The sequence below is a fragment of the Oncorhynchus clarkii genome, chromosome 5 (genome assembly GCF_045791955.1).
Source record: "Oncorhynchus clarkii lewisi isolate Uvic-CL-2024 chromosome 5, UVic_Ocla_1.0, whole genome shotgun sequence".
NCBI lineage: Eukaryota > Metazoa > Chordata > Actinopteri > Salmoniformes > Salmonidae > Oncorhynchus > Oncorhynchus clarkii.
Genome location: NC_092151.1, coordinates 28,049,361 through 28,067,274, shown reverse-complemented (window position 1 = coordinate 28,067,274; position 17,914 = coordinate 28,049,361). Strand labels below are relative to the sequence as shown.

At 38.8% G+C, this 17,914-nt stretch overlaps 2 pseudogenes; both read left to right on the top strand.

Annotated features, from left to right (window-relative positions):
• LOC139408604 (intracellular hyaluronan-binding protein 4-like) overlaps window positions 1–17,914 on the top strand; it is a 46,931-nt pseudogene that overhangs the window by 9,557 nt on the left and 19,460 nt on the right.
• On the top strand, window positions 9,167–14,381 carry LOC139409611 (gastrula zinc finger protein XlCGF62.1-like; annotated as a pseudogene).

Here is a 17,914-nt window from a genome sequence, read left to right as displayed (position 1 = left end):
GTAATGCTTCTAAGCATTAGAATAAGCCGCCTCAGTATTTGCAGTTATCGGTGATATCTCCAGAAACTGATCTGTTGTGTATATTGTTATAATTCTAATGTTAAGGTAAGATTTGAATAGTGAAAGCTGCTGCTTTTCTTACGATCATATCAGTAGCGACACGTTTCAACGACGCACTTGGCGAACATTCTCTGTGGTGTTTTGGGAAACGCATGTTACATCGCAGTTTATAGGAACGATGCATCATTAAAACGCTTAATAGGATGGGCTTACTTCATAGATGTTCCCAGTTTCATATGATAGACTATCATTTGAATTCTAAATGAATAGGGGCAAGTGTTTCGCCCAGATAATTCAGTTGTATTGTTTTTATTTTAATTTTTTTGGTGTTCAGGCTTTATCTGTAAATAAACCAACCACCTTAGTTATGTTGGTCATTTTTAAGGAAAGGGGACTCGTTTTTAAAAATGTTATATATACTTCAAGGCTTTTCCAGAAGTTTCTCTGAGTACTAATAGTATGTTATTTTCTGATTCTTTGGTGGTGTGATGGTATCTTATTTATAAAAATAAATAAATCAGATGCAGTTTGTAAAGCCTAAGATCTCTCAAACAGCTGGCCTTCAGCAAGTATTAATACCCCTTGACTTATTCCACATTTTGTGTTGGCCTGAACTTGTAAAATGTATTACATTTATTTTTGTCACCCATCTACACACAATATTCCATAATGAGACATTTTTGCTAAGTTTTTGAAAATGAAATACAGAACTACAGTGTACTCCACAAGTATTGGGACAGTGACACTTTTTTTGTTGTTTTGGGTCTGTACTCCAGCACTTTGGATTTGAAATGATACAATGACTGAGGTTAAAGTGCAGATTGTCAGCTTTAATTTGAGAGTATTTTCATCCATATCGGTTGAACTGTTTAGAAATTACAGCACCTTTTGTACGTAGTCCCCCCTATTTTAGGGGACCAAAAGTATTGGGACAAATTCACTTGTGCATTAAAGTTGTCAAAAGTTTATAATTTGGTTCCATATTCCAAGCATGCAATGATTACATCAAGTTTGTGACTACAAAGTTGGATGCATTTGCTGTTTTTGTTTGTTTCAGACTATTTTGTTCCCAATAGAAATTAGTCAATACATGTTCACCTTTGGCCGCTGTGAGTCTTCATGGGTAAGTCTCTAAGACCTTTCCACACCTGGATTGTACAATATTAACACATTATTTTATTATTTTCTTCAAGCCCTGTAAAGTTGGTTGTTCATTGCTAGGCATCCATTTTCAAGTCGATTTAGGTCAAAACAGTAAGTAGGCCACTCAGGAACATTCAATGTAATTGGTAAGCAACTCCAGTGTATATGTGGCCTTGTGTTTTAGGTTATTGTTCTGGTGAAAGGTGAATTTGTCTCTGTCTGTTGGAAAGCAGACTGAACAAGGTTTTCCTCTAGTATTTTGCCTGTGCTTATTTTTATCCTAAACTCCCTAGTCCTTGCTGATGACAAGCATACCCATAACATGATGCAGCCACTAGCATGCTTGGAAATATGAAGTGGTATTCAGTAATGTTGTACTGGATTTGCCCCAAACATAAGGCTTTGTATTCAGGTCATAAAGTTAATTTATTTTCCCCATTTTTTTGCAGTTTTACTTTAGTACCTTATTGCAAACAGGATGCATGTTGTGGAAAATTGTTTATTCTGTACAGGCTTCCTTTTCACTCTGTCATTTAGGTTAGTATTGTGGAGTAACTATGTTGTTCATCCATCCTCAGTTTTCTCCTATCACAGACATTAAAATCTGTAACTGTTTTAGTCACCATTGGCTTCATGGTGAAATGCCTGAGCGGTTTCCTTCGTCTCCGGCAACTGAGTTAAGAAGGATGCCTGTATCTTTGTAGTGACAGGGTGTATTGATACACCATCCAAAGTGTAATTAATAACTTCACCATGCTCAAAGGGATATTCAGCGTCTACTTTTTTTAATAGGTGCCCTTTGCGAGGCATTGGAAAACCTCCCTGGTCTTTGTGGTTGAATCTGTGTTTGAAATTCATTGCACGACTGAGGGACCTTACAATTATCTGTATGTATGGGGTGCACTATTATTGTACACAGTCCATGCAACTTATTGTTTGCATTTGAGGTTTGGTCCGACAATCAGTCATATGGACACCAACACATTGAGACATTATTTTACTGTAATAGAGAAGTGAACATTTATAACAAAACCCCGGTCTATTTCTATGGGTACATGTACTGTTCACACCCCTCTTGTTGGTGGAGAGAATTTAGCAGGTTTAAAGCTTATTTCCCGCAATTCTACACATTTTGTCATGGGGTACAAAGAAGAATTGTTAGTTTTTAAGCAAACTTTCTTGCTATTCTATACATTTTGCCATGACTAATGTTTATTCATGTGATATTTGAGTGGCAAAAAATTACAACACCTATCTGTGGGCTAAAAATCCTAAATTAAAAAAACGTTCGCTGACATGGGCTAGTTGATCTGGACACTTCTGACAAGTTATAAATAGCTCTCTAAGGTATGCAATGACAAGAAGCACTGATGATGTGCTTTTGCATTCTATTTTATATTTGTTACTGTGTATTTTTTTATTAATTTTATCCCCAGTCGAGGCAGGCTGCGACACAGCATGGGATTGAACCCGGGTCTGTAGTGACGCCTCTAGCACTGCGATGCAGTGCCTTAGACCGCTGCGTCATTTGGGGGGCCCCCAACTTGTGCATTGTACTATTACAACTTTCAAGAGTAAGTTTGTTTAAAGCTGGACTGAGTTTATTTGGGGGGGGCACCGACACCCCTCTGCCAACATCTCGCCCCACAGTTTGGAAACCACTGTTCTAGCCTAGTGCAATTTGTACTCCTAACTGACCCACTTAGCTAGCTCACTCACCAGATAATGGTAACAACAAACAGTGCACGTGTATTTGTATGATGTAAATACTAGGCTGATTTCTAGCCATATTTATGACTAAAAAAGGAATATGTTTTACGATGGGAGTTCATTGTTTCAAACACTGGAGTTAAACTCTTAGCTAGTTAACTTTGAATATGGACTATTTTGATGTGGTGTTTTTGATGCACATCTTTATTTTTTGAATACACATACTGTTTTTTTTAGGAGACGGTCTTCATTTCCACAATGACTGCACTCACCCTGTCTCTGAGAGTGCTCATCAAGAGGAGGATGACTTTAACCCCCAGACCTCACCTGCCTCAGAGACACAAGATGACCAGAGAAACACAGAGCCAAACTCAGGCAGGAATGGAGAAGATGCCCAGTGTGGAGGGGAACCTACTGGAGGTATGGGCAGGATGACACTGGGTATGGTATAGTCAATTAGCCATAATGTGTGCTGTAATTTTATGAAACGTAGTACTTGAATCAGTCAGCTAATGACATTGTGGCACCACTACCATTAAGCCAACTTTTTTTGAATCAGTGTTTATGATTTAAGGATACTCAGGACAATCAGTTACACCCCTATTTAAAATGAGTGTTCCAATGCATTTATTGGGAAAAATGCCACCAATTAAGCCCTATTCGGACGGGATTCATTTTACTGGGCGAGGTCGGTGATGTAACCTTTACAAAACAGAGCAGTCGTAATTTCTGTCCCGTGTGAATCTGCCACATCAGTCATTTTCACAAGTCTGGAGAGTAATAATTCCAGGCTGAATAAACTAGTTTTTTAACGAACTCCAAGATCTTCTGGTAATACTATATCCCGTGCGACTCGACATCCCTGTGCTGTGAGGGGTATTACAGCGTTTACCATGTGCTGCCTGCAATTTGTGTAAGATCAGGGGAACAAATTGTTGCTTTAAACAAAGTGCTATGCATGTAGCCAACAGATGAGATGAATGATCTGTTTTGTCATATAGCCTGTCACCTTTCCCAGTTATTATTTATCTTTTAAAAGATTCATCTGATTTATATTGTGCCAATTAATTGATAAGTTGGCAAATACGTCAGTTAATTAAATGTGTGCATACAGTTTATTTATTATATTACGTAGAATATTTAGAATTTCTCTGAAATGAAAGCCAGTTCGAATCATGCTCTGGAAAAACATGCTGGCGTAATAACTACATAACCAACGTTCTATAGTACCGTTGAATAGGGCTTTAGACTGTTGAGGAATACTTTCCTTTAGGGTGGGTATATTGTTTGCCGTTTAAATTATTTCTGAGAATTGTTAGTTAATATCCACCATCTTATTCATACATGTAATGCAGTAGTTTGTTTTACATTTACGCCTCAACAACAACAATGACCCTCAGTTGCAGATGTGGTATTGCTCTCTTAATTTGATCATCAAGAGGAAGTTCACCTTAATCCCCAGCTCTCACCTTCATCAGACCCAGAGAAACAAGACAGCCAGCCCTCAAACATGGAGCCAAACCCAGGCAGGATTGGAGAAGATGTCCAGAAGGCCATTCATTTGCGAAGTTTGTGGAAAGTGTTTCGATTGGAGATGCACGCTTAAAGCCCACCGTAATCATCACACCAAACCCTTGTTGTGTCTTTACTATCATTAAATTGAACACTTAGTTTTTTATCAAAGATTCTCTGTAATTAGTATTACGCGATCAAACTGATTAATCATGTAACTGTAATTAACTAGGAAGTCGGGGCACCAAGGAAAATATTCAGATTACAAAGTTATCATTTCCTAAAATAACTTTTCAGATATTTTATATCTAATCAAATAGTCTTCTGATTAATAAATTATTTACTTTACCTTACGTTAGTCTCATTCCAAACGTCGTCCATACATCAATTGTCTTAAATAATTTATTTACTAACTAAGTAATTCACAGAAATGCATAAACAAACAGTAGATAGTTACAAGGAAATGATAACGGAGTTTCCCTAGTGGGATAAACCGGTATCGCGGCTTGGACTTGGTGGACAAAAGGGAAGTGGGGGTCGACTAAGAAGTCACTACAGAGTTAATAATTATAACAATTGAAATGCTAATCCTTTACACATGAACGCTCAATCATTCGGGAACAATTGCAATCAATATATATATTTACGCTCAGTGTGTCGTCTTGACCTTTGTTGAAAAGTTAGTTTCTGTTGGAGAGTTTTCGTCCTCTCTCTCTCTCTCTCTGTGCCATGGTTAGAGTGTTTTGTTCAGAGTGACATTCATTAATTTCATTATAGAATGGATGTTTCGGCGGTTGTCGTTCTTCGCGTTTAATGATACTGAATTCCTAGCTGCAGACTAGTAATTAATATCAAAGACTTGTTCTTATTCTGTCGGTAATGATAGTCTAAGAGTTTAACCACGTGGTATGGTTAAAAGATTCAGCAATGGTCTACAACCTTTGTCCTCCCGTGATTGAGAGACAAATGGTCTCGTGAGAATTTCTCAAAATTTGGGTTTTATTCAGAATTGCAGAAAAGGGGCTGTCCCAGGATGCTTGACCCTAACTGGGCTCATGGGCGGTCCTCTGATTTAGTTCAACTAAAAAGGGAATTGGAGTTTCCTTCATTAAACAGTCCAAAATCACATTACACAATTTTACAAACAGTATCATACTCACTCATTCATCTTATACAACAATTAGATGTAAACCTCATATCTGACGCTATTATATAAACAGCGTTATGGTAATGTGGCCACACCGTCTCCCATGAGCTTCCCCAAGTTGTACCAGACGGATCAGTTCGTAGCTGGATTTTTCACCGATCTTTTATACCTTCTCCGGAACGTAAACGTTGTTCGGACTTCAGGTTCTGTGAGGTGGAAGAAATTCCTTTGTTCTCTATGAAACTTCACTTTCTCTCTATACTGTGTGGCCATGAGGAGATCCTCTCCTCAGGAATTTACGACCTCTCTCTGACCACAGCAGCCTAGTTGAAGGAGGCAAGGGGGAGGCAGGGAGAGGGGGATGGGGTTTGCTGTACCCAAAGAGGGCAACGTCATGACACCCTTTAGCTGCCCACAGTATGGGAAATGTTTTGGTATGAAGACTGGGTGTAATAATCACCTCTTGGCGGTACATTCTAAAGACAAGTCCTTCAAATGCACAGATTTTGGGAAGAAGTTTGCTTTGAGAAAAGGTTTCGTCAAACACAGGGATTTCAACCCAACTCTGCATACCTGCACAGCATGTGAAAAATCATTCTGTGGGGAACGTGCGCTAAAACGGCACAACTTCAGTGATCACCCGGAAAAGGCATACATCTGCTCTTTGTGTCCAAAAACCTTTCGGTCATGGCCAATATGGAAACGTCATAAGGCAGAGCACTCGGGAGAAGAAGTATTGCTGTGAAACCTGTGGCAAGCTTTTCTGTTCATCTTCATCTTTAGCCAGTCATCAGAGAACAACTCATAGAGCAAAGGCTTATAGCTGTGATGTATGTACTAAAGGTTTCAGGGATGTAACCAATTTCCAAAAACATATGACCTCCCTCATTAGAAAAGGCCATGTTAGTCTAGAAAAAGCTTTTGCCTGTAGTGTATGTGAGAAATGTTTCTCATGTGCACGCACTCTCAGCGATCATCTGACCATCCATATCGGAGTAAAATGTTTTGGTTGTAGCATATGTCACAAACATTTTCGTCTTTCAACCAGTCTCAAAGGTCATATGACTTTACATACTGGAGAGAAACCTTTTGTCTGTGGCTTATGCTGCAAGAGTTACTGTCGTGCAAGCAAGCTAAAAGCACATGCTCTTGCCCATACCGGCGAGAAACCTATGGCCATCACCCATACCAGAAGAAAAGACTACCGTTATGTCTGTGACGTATGTGGCAAACATCTGCCTGATTTATTCAGGCTCAAATGCCATATGTTAGTACATACTGGTGAACAACCTTTTGCCTGTGATCTATGTGGCAAAAAGTTCAATCACCCAAGCAATCTCAAAAGACACAAGCTCACACAGGGCAGAAATTGTATGTTTCGAATACTTGTGGTAAAGGTTCAACAACCCTTAAGATACATCAACGGAGTCACACTGGTGAAAAGCCTTACTTGTGTGATATTTTTGGGCAAGGCTTCACCTCGCATGTCTACGTCAAGAAACACAAGATGATTCACCTGCCATCTCAACGTCGTTCAAGACCGCAGAACACTGGGCCAAAGTCACATGTCTGCAGCTACTGTGGTAAAGGCTTCTGTTACAGATCTGTGTTGGATCAGCACATGTGCACTCACACAGGAGAAAAAACATTCAACTGTCTCATTTGTGGGAAATGTTGCATGTTTAAGGCTGCTCTTGAAATACACATGCGCAGTCACACAAGGGAGAGGCCATTCAAATGTCGCAATTGTGGGAAATGGTTCATGTGTAAGAATACTCTTGTAATACACATGCGCACTCACACAGGGGAGAGACCATATGCTTGTAATGAATGTGGCAAGAGTTTCTCCCAGAGTAGTCATTTAGTATCTCACCAGCATCTGCACACTGGTGTTAAAGCATTTGTATGCTACAAATGTGGGAATGCCTGTAGCTGAAATCTGAAAGTTCATAAGTACAAGTTCAACCAGAAAACAGTCCATGGACAGAATGTACAGGATCACTGAAGAAAACCACTCACATGATCACTCTGGACCCAGTTTCCCAAAATAATCATAAGGCTAAGTTCATCATTAGAATCTTTGTAGAAGTATCGTTAAATCTCCAAGTTATTTCCCAAAACCATCATGGCACTTAAACACTTAATTACCAACTGCCTCAGACCTCATAAAACAGCTAGGTTGAGTCTTTGGATGTGTCCCCCCCATAGTTGCCAATATCTTTGCAGTTGTTACAAACCAAGGATAAAAAGATGCTTCAACTGAAAACCGAGATGACGGCATTAAATGATAAATAGGCCTATGATGTAGCTAATTATTATTTAGCTAATTGTAGGCAACTGTATGTATTTTTTGCCTCAATATATTTATTATGTGTAACAATGTGCTCAATGATGTGCCAAAGTGCATTTTATAGGGTAATGCTTCTAAGCATTAGAATAAGCCGCCTCAGTATTTGCAGTTATCGGTGATATCTCCAGAAACTGATCTGTTGTGTATATTGTTATAATTCTAATGTTAAGGTAAGATTTGAATAGTGAAAGCTGCTGCTTTTCTTACGATCATATCAGTAGCGACACGTTTCAACGACGCACTTGGCGAACATTCTCTGTGGTGTTTTGGGAAACGCATGTTACATCGCAGTTTATAGGAACGATGCATCATTAAAACGCTTAATAGGATGGGCTTACTTCATAGATGTTCCCAGTTTCATATGATAGACTATCATTTGAATTCTAAATGAATAGGGGCAAGTGTTTCGCCCAGATAATTCAGTTGTATTGTTTTTATTTTAATTTTTTTGGTGTTCAGGCTTTATCTGTAAATAAACCAACCACCTTAGTTATGTTGATCATTTTTAAGGAAAGGGGACTCGTTTTTAAAAATGTTATATATACTTCAAGGCTTTTCCAGAAGTTTCTCTGAGTACTAATAGTATGTTATTTTCTGATTCTTTGGTGGTGTGATGGTATCTTATTTATAAAAATAAATAAATCAGATGCAGTTTGTAAAGCCTAAGATCTCTCAAACAGCTGGCCTTCAGCAAGTATTAATACCCCTTGACTTATTCCACATTTTGTGTTGGCCTGAACTTGTAAAATGTATTACATTTATTTTTGTCACCCATCTACACACAATATTCCATAATGAGACATTTTTGCTAAGTTTTTGAAAATGAAATACAGAACTACAGTGTACTCCACAAGTATTGGGACAGTGACACTTTTTTTGTTGTTTTGGGTCTGTACTCCAGCACTTTGGATTTGAAATGATACAATGACTGAGGTTAAAGTGCAGATTGTCAGCTTTAATTTGAGAGTATTTTCATCCATATCGGTTGAACTGTTTAGAAATTACAGCACCTTTTGTACGTAGTCCCCCCTATTTTAGGGGACCAAAAGTATTGGGACAAATTCACTTGTGCATTAAAGTTGTCAAAAGTTTATAATTTGGTCCCATATTCCAAGCATGCAATGATTACATCAAGTTTGTGACTACAAAGTTGGATGCATTTGCTGTTTTTGTTTGTTTCAGACTATTTTGTTCCCAATAGAAATTAGTCAATACATGTTCACCTTTGGCCGCTTTGAGTCTTCATGGGTAAGTCTCTAAGACCTTTCCACACCTGGATTGTACAATATTAACACATTATTTTATTATTTTCTTCAAGCCCTGTAAAGTTGGTTGTTCATTGCTAGGCATCCATTTTCAAGTCGATTTAGGTCAAAACAGTAAGTAGGCCACTCAGGAACATTCAATGTAATTGGTAAGCAACTCCAGTGTATATGTGGCCTTGTGTTTTAGGTTATTGTTCTGGTGAAAGGTGAATTTGTCTCTGTCTGTTGGAAAGCAGACTGAACAAGGTTTTCCTCTAGTATTTTGCCTGTGCTTATTTTTATCCTAAACTCCCTAGTCCTTGCTGATGACAAGCATACCCATAACATGATGCAGCCACTAGCATGCTTGGAAATATGAAGTGGTATTCAGTAATGTTGTACTGGATTTGCCCCAAACATAAGGCTTTGTATTCAGGTCATAAAGTTAATTTATTTTCCCCATTTTTTTGCAGTTTTACTTTAGTACCTTATTGCAAACAGGATGCATGTTGTGGAAAATTGTTTATTCTGTACAGACTTCCTTTTCACTCTGTCATTTAGGTTAGTATTGTGGAGTAACTATGTTGTTCATCCATCCTCAGTTTTCTCCTATCACAGACATTAAAATCTGTAACTGTTTTAGTCACCATTGGCTTCATGGTGAAATGCCTGAGCGGTTTCCTTCGTCTCCGGCAACTGAGTTAAGAAGGATGCCTGTATCTTTGTAGTGACAGGGTGTATTGATACACCATCCAAAGTGTAATTAATAACTTCACCATGCTCAAAGGGATATTCAGCGTCTACTTTTTTTAATAGGTGCCCTTTGCGAGGCATTGGAAAGCCTCCCTGGTCTTTGTGGTTGAATCTGTGTTTGAAATTCATTGCACGACTGAGGGACCTTACAATTATCTGTATGTATGGGGTGCACTATTATTGTACACAGTCCATGCAACTTATTGTTTGCATTTGAGGTTTGGTCCGACAATCAGTCATATGGACACCAACACATTGAGACATTATTTTACTGTAATAGAGAAGTGAACATTTATAACAAAACCCCGGTCTATTTCTATGGGTACATGTACTGTTCACACCCCTCTTGTTGGTGGAGAGAATTTAGCAGGTTTAAAGCTTATTTCCCGCAATTCTACACATTTTGTCATGGGGTGCAAAGAAGAATTGTTAGTTTTTAAGCAAACTTTCTTGCTATTCTATACATTTTGCCATGACTAATGTTTATTCATGTGATATTTGAGTGGCAAAAAATTGCAACACCTATCTGTGGGCTAAAAATCCTAAATTAAAAAAATGTTCGCTGACATGGGCTAGTTGATCTGGACACTTCTGACAAGTTATAAATAGCTCTCTAAGGTATGCAATGACAAGAAGCACTGATGATGTGCTTTTGCATTCTATTTTATATTTGTTACTGTGTATTTTTTTATTAATTTTATCCCCAGTCGAGGCAGGCTGCGACACAGCATGGGATTGAACCCGGGTCTGTAGTGACGCCTCTAGCACTGCGATGCAGTGCCTTAGACCGCTGCGTCATTTCGGGGGCCCCCAACTTGTGCATTGTACTATTACAACTTTCAAGAGTAAGTTTGTTTAAAGCTGGACTGAGTTTATTTGGGGGGGGCACCGACACCCTACTGCCAACATCTCGCCCCACAGTTTGGAAACCACTGTTCTAGCCTAGTGCAATTTGTACTCCTAACTGACCCACTTAGCTAGCTCACTCACCAGATAATGGTAACAACAAACAGTGCACGTGTATTTGTATGATGTAAATACTAGGCTGATTTCTAGCCATATTTATGACTAAAAAAGGAATATGTTTTACGATGGGAGTTCATTGTTTCAAACACTGGAGTTAAACTCTTAGCTAGTTAACTTCGAATATGGACTATTTTGATGTGGTGTTTTTGATGCACATCTTTATTTTTTGAATACACATACTGTTTTTTTTAGGAGACGGTCTTCATTTCCACAATGACTGCACTCACCCTGTCTCTGAGAGTGCTCATCAAGAGGAGGATGACTTTAACCCCCAGACCTCACCTGCCTCAGAGACACAAGATGACCAGAGAAACACAGAGCCAAACTCAGGCAGGAATGGAGAAGATGTCCAGTGTGGAGGGGAACCTACTGGAGGTATGGGCAGGATGACACTGGGTATGGTATAGTCAATTAGCCATAATGTGTGCTGTAATTTTATGAAACGTAGTACTTGAATCAGTCAGCTAATGACATTGTGGCACCACTACCATTAAGCCAACTTTTTTTGAATCAGTGTTTACGATTTAAGGATACTCAGGACAATCAGTTACACCCCTATTTAAAATGAGTGTTCCAATGCATTTATTGGGAAAAATGCCACCAATTAAGCCCTATTCGGACGGGATTCATTTTACTGGGCGAGGTCGGTGATGTAACCTTTACAAAACAGAGCAGTCGTAATTTCTGTCCCGTGTGAATCTGCCACATCAGTCATTTTCACAAGTCTGGAGAGTAATAATTCCAGGCTGAATAAACTAGTTTTTTAACAAACTCCAAGATCTTCTGGTAATACTATATCCCGTGCGACTCGACATCCCTGTGCTGTGAGGGGTATTACAGCGTTTACCATGTGCTGCCTGCAATTTGTGTAAGATCAGGGGAACAAATTGTTGCTTTAAACAAAGTGCTATGCATGTAGCCAACAGATGAGATGAATGATCTGTTTTGTCATATAGCCTGTCACCTTTCCCAGTTATTATTTATCTTTTAAAAGATTCATCTAATTTATATTGTGCCAATTAATTGATAAGTTGGCAAATACGTCAGTTAATTAAATGTGTGCATACAGTTTATTTATTATATTACGTAGAATATTTAGAATTTCTCTGAAATGAAAGCCAGTTCGAATCATGCTCTGGAAAAACATGCTGGCGTAATAACTACATAACCAACGTTCTATAGTACCGTTGAATAGGGCTTTAGACTGTTGAGGAATACTTTCCTTTAGGGTGGGTATATTGTTTGCCGTTTAAATTATTTCTGAGAATTGTTAGTTAATATCCACCATCTTATTCATACATGTAATGCAGTAGTTTGTTTTACATTTACGCCTCAACAACAACAATGACCCTTAGTTGCAGATGTGGTATTGCTCTCTTAATTTGATCATCAAGAGGAAGTTCACCTTAATCCCCAGCTCTCACCTTCATCAGACCCAGAGAAACAAGACAGCCAGCCCTCAAACATGGAGCCAAACCCAGGCAGGATTGGAGAAGATGTCCAGAAGGCCATTCATTTGCGAAGTTTGTGGAAAGTGTTTCGATTGGAGATGCACGCTTAAAGCCCACCGTAATCATCACACCAAACCCTTGTTGTGTCTTTACTATCATTAAATTGAACACTTAGTTTTTTATCAAAGATTCTCTGTAATTAGTATTACGCGATCAAACTGATTAATCATGTAACTGTAATTAACTAGGAAGTCGGGGCACCAAGGAAAATATTCAGATTACAAAGTTATCATTTCCTAAAATAACTTTTCAGATATTTTATATCTAATCAAATAGTCTTCTGATTAATAAATTATTTACTTTACCTTACGTTAGTCTCATTCCAAACGTCGTCCATACATCAATTGTCTTAAATAATTTATTTACTAACTAAGTAATTCACAGAAATGCATAAACAAACAGTAGATAGTTACAAGGAAATGATAACGGAGTTTCCCTAGTGGGATAAACCGGTATCGCGGCTTGGACTTGGTGGACAAAAGGGAAGTGGGGGTCGACTAAGAAGTCACTACAGAGTTAATAATTATAACAATTGAAATGTTAATCCTTTACACATGAACGCTCAATCATTCGGGAACAATTGCAATCAATATATATATTTACGCTCAGTGTGTCGTCTTGACCTTTGTTGAAAAGTTAGTTTCTGTTGGAGAGTTTTCGTCCTCTCTCTCTCTCTCTCTCTCTCTCTGTGCCTGGTTAGAGTGTTTTGTTCAGAGTGACATTCATTAATTTCTTTATAGAATGGATGTTTCGGCGGTTGTCGTTCTTCGCGTTTAATGATACTGAATTCCTAGCTGCAGACTAGTAATTAATATCAAAGACTTGTTCTTATTCTGTCGGTAATGATAGTCTAAGAGTTTAACCGCGTGGTATGGTTAAAAGATTCAGCAATGGTCTACAACCTTTGTCCTCCCGTGATTGAGAGAAAAATGGTCTCGTGAGAATTTCTCAAAATTTGGGTTTTATTCAGAATTGCAGAAAAGGGGCTGTCCCAGGATGCTTGACCATAACTGGGCTCATGGGCGGTCCTCTGATTTAGTTCAACTAAAAAGGGAATTGGAGTTTCCTTCATTAAACAGTCCAAAATCACATTACACAATTTTACAAACAGTATCATACTCACTCATTCATCTTATACAACAATTAGATGTAAACCTCATATCTGACGCTATTAAATAAACAGCGTTATGGTAATGTGGCCACACCGTCTCCCATGAGCTTCCCCAAGTTGTACCAGACGGATCAGTTCGTAGCTGGATTTTTCACCGATCTTTTATACCTTCTCCGGAACGTAAACGTTGTTCGGACTTCAGGTTCTGTGAGGTGGAAGAAATTCCTTTGTTCTCTATGAAACTTCACTCTCTCTCTATACTGTGTGGCCATGAGGAGATCCTCTCCTCAGGAATTTACGACCTCTCTCTGACCACAGCAGCCTAGTTGAAGGAGGCAAGGGGGAGGCAGGGAGAGGGGATGGGGTTTGCTGTACCCAAAGAGGGCAACGTCATGACACCCTTTAGCTGCCCACAGTATGGGAAATGTTTTGGTATGAAGACTGGGTGTAATAATCACCTCTTGGCGGTACATTCTAAAGACAAGTCCTTCAAATGCACAGATTTTGGGAAGAAGTTTGCTTTGAGAAAAGGTTTCGTCAAACACAGGGATTTCAACCCAACTCTGCATACCTGCACAGCATGTGAAAAATCATTCTGTGGGGAACGTGCGCTAAAACGGCACAACTTCAGTGATCACCCGGAAAAGGCATACATCTGCTCTTTGTGTCCAAAAACCTTTCGGTCATGGCCAATATGGAAACGTCATAAGGCAGAGCACTCGGGAGAAGAAGTATTGCTGTGAAACCTGTGGCAAGCTTTTCTGTTCATCTTCATCTTTAGCCAGTCATCAGAGAACAACTCATAGAGCAAAGGCTTATAGCTGTGATGTATGTACTAAAGGTTTCAGGGATGTAACCAATTTCCAAAAACATATGACCTCCCTCATTAGAAAAGGCCATGTTAGTCTAGAAAAAGCTTTTGCCTGTAGTGTATGTGAGAAATGTTTCTCATGTGCACGCACTCTCAGCAAACATCTGACCATCCATATCGGAGTAAAATGTTTTGGTTGTAGCATATGTCACAAACATTTTCGTCTTTCAACCAGTCTCAAAGGTCATATGACTTTACATACTGGAGAGAAACCTTTTGTCTGTGGCTTATGCTGCAAGAGTTACTGTCGTGCAAGCAAGCTCAAAGCACATGCTCTTGCCCATACCGGCGAGAAACCTATGGCCATCACCCATACCAGAAGAAAAGACTACCGTTATGTCTGTGACGTATGTGGCAAACATCTGCCTGATTTATTCAGGCTCAAATGCCATATGTTAGTACATACTGGTGAACAACCTTTTGCCTGTGATCTATGTGGCAAAAAGTTCAATCACCCAAGCAATCTCAAAAGACACAAGCTGTCTCACACAGGGCAGAAATTGTATGTTTCGAATACTTGTGGTAAAGGTTCAACAACCCTTAGGATACATCAACGGAGTCACACTGGTGAAAAGCCTTACTTGTGTGATATTTTTGGGCAAGGCTTCACCTCGCATGTCTACGTCAAGAAACACAAGATGATTCACCTGCCATCTCAACGTCGTTCAAGACCGCAGAACACTGGGCCAAAGTCACATGTCTGCAGCTACTGTGGTAAAGGCTTCTGTTACAGATCTGTGTTGGATCAGCACATGTGCACTCACACAGGAGAAAAACCATTCAACTGTCTCATTTGTGGGAAATGTTGCATGTTTAAGGCTGCTCTTGAAATACACATGCGCAGTCACACAGGGGAGAGACCATATGCTTGTAATGAATGTGGCAAGAGTTTCTCCCAGAGTAGTCATTTAGTATCTCACCAGCATCTGCACACTGGTGTTAAAGCATTTGTATGCTACAAATGTGGGAATGCCTGTAGCTGAAATCTGAAAGTTCATAAGTGCAAGTTCAACCAGAAAACAGTCCATGGACAGAATGTACAGGATCACTGAAGAAAACCACTCACATGATCACTCTGGACCCAGTTTCCCAAAATAATCATAAGGCTAAGTTCATCATTAGAATCTTTGTAGAAGTATCGTTAAATCTCCAAGTTATTTCCCAAAACCATCATGGCACTTAAACACTTAATTACCAACTGCCTCAGACCTCATAAAACAGCTAGGTTGAGTCTTTAGATGTGTCCCCCCCATAGTTGCCAATATCTTTGCAGTTGTTACAAACCAAGGATAAAAAGATGCTTCAACTGAAAACCGAGATGACGGCATTAAATGATAAATAGGCCTATGATGTAGCTAATTATTATTTAGCTAATTGTAGGCAACTGTATGTATTTTTTGCCTCAATATATTTATTATGTGTAACAATGTGCTCAATGATGTGCCAAAGTGCATTTTATAGGGTAATGCTTCTAAGCATTAGAATAAGCCGCATCAGTATTTGCAGTTATCGGTGATATCTCCAGAAACTGATCTGTTGTGTATATTGTTATAATTCTAATGTTAAGGTAAGATTTGAATAGTGAAAGCTGCTGCTTTTCTTACGATCATATCAGTAGCGACACGTTTCAACGACGCACTTGGCGAACATTCTCTGTGGTGTTTTGGGAAACGCATGTTACATCGCAGTTTATAGGAACGATGCATCATTAAAACGCTTAATAGGATGGGCTTACTTCATAGATGTTCCCAGTTTCATATGATAGACTATCATTTGAATTCTAAATGAATAGGGGCAAGTGTTTCGCCCAGATAATTCAGTTGTATTGTTTTTATTTTAATTTTTTTGGTGTTCAGGCTTTATCTGTAAATAAACCAACCACCTGTTGGTCATTTTTAAGGAAAGGGGACTCGTTTTTAAAAATGTTATATATACTTCAAGGCTTTTCCAGAAGTTTCTCTGAGTACTAATAGTATGTTATTTTCTGATTCTTTGGTGGTGTGATGGTATCTTATTTATAAAAATAAATAAATCAGATGCAGTTTGTAAAGCCTAAGATCTCTCAAACAGCTGGCCTTCAGCAAGTATTAATACCCCTTGACTTATTCCACATTTTGTGTTGGCCTGAACTTGTAAAATGTATTACATTTATTTTTGTCACCCATCTACACACAATATTCCATAATGAGACATTTTTGCTAAGTTTTTGAAAATGAAATACAGAACTACAGTGTACTCCACAAGTATTGGGACAGTGACACTTTTTTTGTTGTTTTGGGTCTGTACTCCAGCACTTTGGATTTGAAATGATACAATGACTGAGGTTAAAGTGCAGATTGTCAGCTTTAATTTGAGAGTATTTTCATCCATATCGGTTGAACTGTTTAGAAATTACAGCACCTTTTGTACGTAGTCCCCCCTATTTTAGGGGACCAAAAGTATTGGGACAAATTCACTTGTGCATTAAAGTTGTCAAAAGTTTATCATTTGGTTCCATATTCCAAGCATGCAATGATTACATCAAGTTTGTGACTACAAAGTTGGATGCATTTGCTGTTTTTGTTTGTTTCAGACTATTTTGTTCCCAATAGAAATTAGTCAATACATGTTCACCTTTGGCCGCTTTGAGTCTTCATGGGTAAGTCTCTAAGACCTTTCCACACCTGGATTGTACAATATTAACACATTATTTTATTATTTTCTTCAAGCCCTGTAAAGTTGGTTGTTCATTGCTAGGCATCCATTTTCAAGTCGATTTAGGTCAAAACAGTAAGTAGGCCACTCAGGAACATTCAATGTAATTTGTAAGCAACTCCAGTGTATATGTGGCCTTGTGTTTTAGGTTATTGTTCTGGTGAAAGGTTTTTCTCTAGTATTTTGCCTGTGCTTATTTTTATCCTAAACTCCCTAGTCCTTGCTGATGACAAGCATACCCATAACATGATGCAGCCACTAGCATGCTTGGAAATATGAAGTGGTATTCAGTAATGTTGTACTGGATTTGCCCCAAACATAAGGCTTTGTATTCAGGTCATAAAGTTAATTTATTTTCCCCATTTTTTTGCAGTTTTACTTTAGTACCTTATTGCAAACAGGATGCATGTTTTGGAAAATTGTTTATTCTGTACAGGCTTCCTTTTCACTCTGTCATTTAGGTTAGTATTGTGGAGTAACTATGTTGTTCATCCATCCTCAGTTTTCTCCTATCACAGACATTAAAATCTGTAACTGTTTTAGTCACCATTGGCTTCATGGTGAAATGCCTGAGCGGTTTCCTTCGTCTCCGGCAACTGAGTTAAGAAGGATGCCTGTATCTTTGTAGTGACAGGGTGTATTGATACACCATCCAAAGTGTAATTAATAACTTCACCATGCTCAAAGGGATATTCAGCGTCTACTTTTTTTAATAGGTGCCCTTTGCGAGGCATTGGAAAACCTCCCTGGTCTTTGTGGTTGAATCTGTGTTTGAAATTCAT